The following is a 2541-nucleotide window of genomic DNA, read 5'->3' on the forward strand; positions in this document are numbered from 1 at the left end:
CCAATTTGGAACCAGTCTGTTGTTCCATGTCTGGTTCTAACTGTTGCTTCTTGAACTGCATACAGGTTTCTCAGGAGGCTGGTAATGTTAGAGGAAGCACACTGATTGAAACCGCCCACCCTGGCCAGGCACCACAGTCACCATCTGCATGAGTTATTTTACGACAGGAGGTCCTGGTAAGGAACAGGGAACTAATAAGCCTCTACCAACTGGAAGAGTTCAAAAAAGGTCAAAAGGAGACACCACATGTCCGACCACCTCCCAGAATCCTCCTCTCTGGCATTCATCTTGGCTGAACATGGCATGCACCACCAGGAAGGACTCTGAGTCAGAATGATTGGCTAAAGACAACCCAGAAACTAATCCCATCACCATAAAACCCGAGGCTGCAAGCTATGTGGCAGAGCTGTTCTCCTGGGTTCCCTAACCCTACTGTTCTCCACCCAGGCGCACTTTCCCCAATAAAATCTCTTGCTTTGTCAGCACATGTGTCTCCTTGGACAATTCATTTCCAAGTGTTATACAAGAGCCCAGTTTCGGACCCTGGAAGGTGTCCCCCTTCCTGCAACAGTAAGGTGGTCTGGTATTCCTCTCTCTTTAAGAATTTTCCATAGTTTGTTGTGATCCGCACAGTCATAGGCTTTAGTATAGTCAGTGAAGCAGAAGTAGATTATTTTCTGAAATTCTCTTGTTTGTTCTATGATTCAGCAGAGGTTGGCAATTTGATCTCTGGTTCCTCTGCCTTTTCTAAACCCAGCTTGAACACCTGGGAGTTCTTGGTTCACGTACTGTTGAAGCCTAGCCTGGAGAATTTTGAGCCTAGCTTGGAGAATTTTGATTTATGGTTGCCCTGATTTTCAAGTATATTAACCCAGTACTGTATCTACATGCTTTACACTTGTAGTCATATAGGCTCAAGCACATTCTTTAGAAAAAAACTACAGAACTTGCCTGGTTAAGAATCTGTCTACCAATGAAGGGAACATGGATTCAATCCCTGGTCTGGGAAGATCCCACATACTGAGGGGCAACAAAGCCAATGTGCCACAACTACTGAAAGCCTGTGCTCTGCAATAAGAGAAGGCACTGAAATGAGGATCCTGTGCAGAATAACTAGAGAAAACCTGCAAACAGCAACAAAGACCCAGTGCAGCCAAATAAATTAAGTTTTTAAAAAATCTACAATTTTTTATTCCCCTTCCCCACATTTTATGATTTTGATGTCCTCTTTTACATCTTCATGTTCATCTTTTTGCTGTTCTTTGGAGTTATAATTGAATTCACAAAAAATTTTGGTATTCTGTGTACTAGCTTCCCCCACTACCTGCACCATGTGGCTTTAGGGATCTTAGTTACCTGTCCAGTGGAAGCACTGAGTCCTAACCACTAACCCTGTACTCACTTATTTAAGTGATTTACTTTCCAATTTTTATTTTCTCTTACAGATTCTTGCTGCTTTTCTGTTTTGAGAAGACCTTTCAATATTTCTTTTAGGATTGGTTTAGTATTGCTGTAGTCTTTTAGTTTTTATTTCTCTGAGAAATTCTTTATCTCTCCTTCTATTTTAAATGATTATCTTGCTGAGTAGAGTATCCTAGGTTGCAGGTTTTTCCCTTTCAGGATTTTGAATATTTCTTGCCACTCTCTTTTGGCTTGCCACTTTTCTGTAGAGAAATCAGCTGATAGCCTTGTGGGGGTTCCCTTGTAACTAACTTTGGTTTTTTCTTACTGAATTTAGAATCCTCTCTTTAACTTTTGCCATTTTAATTATGTCTTAGTGTAGGTCTGTTTGGGTTCATCTTGTTTGGGATCCTCTGTACTTCCTGTACCTGGATGTCTATTTCCTTCTTTAGGAAGTTTTCCACCATAATTTCTTCACATACATTTTTGATCCCCATTTCTCTTTCTTCTCCTTCTGGGAACCCTGTTGTGAGTAGGTAGGCTCACTTTATATAATCTAGTAGGTCTCATATATTGCTTTCATTTTTCTGTCCACTGTTCTGATTGGGCAATTTCTATTATTCTATCTTTCAGATCATTTATTATTCTTCTGCATTATTAAAGTTGCTATTTATTGCCTTTAGCTCAGCTTTCATCTTAGCACACAAGTTTTCTAATTTTAATTGGCTCCTCTTTATAGTTTCTAATTCCTTGTTATAGTGATCTGCACTTCTATTGATAGCCTTTTATAATTCCTTCAGTATTTTTATAACCTCCTTTTTGAACTGAAGATATAGTAGACTGGAGAGGTTGGTTTCATTGTTTATTCTTTCAGGGGATTTCTCTTACTCTCTTAATTGGGAGTGCTTCCTCTGCTTCTTCATTTTACTTATATTTGTCTGACTATGAATTTAGGAGAAACAGTTATTTAGTGTCATCTTGGAGGTGTTTGTCAACCTTGTGTTATACCATTTAGAGAATGAAACACACATACACACAAAGCCACCTCATCATATAAGGATGGAGATTTAAATTTCAAAAGATCCATCCATATAAAATAGATAACTGACAAGGACCTACTCTGTAACACAGGGGACTATA

General features: G+C 39.2%; 1 pseudogene; it reads right to left on the bottom strand.

Moving 5' to 3' along the window:
• The window catches only part of LOC122435533, a 10446-nt pseudogene extending 8548 nt beyond the window's left edge, over positions 1-1898 (bottom strand).
• Between the last annotated feature and the right edge of the window lie 643 nt (positions 1899-2541).

Source organism: Cervus canadensis, chromosome X (assembly GCF_019320065.1).
Source record: "Cervus canadensis isolate Bull #8, Minnesota chromosome X, ASM1932006v1, whole genome shotgun sequence".
Taxonomy (NCBI): Eukaryota; Metazoa; Chordata; class Mammalia; order Artiodactyla; family Cervidae; genus Cervus; species Cervus canadensis.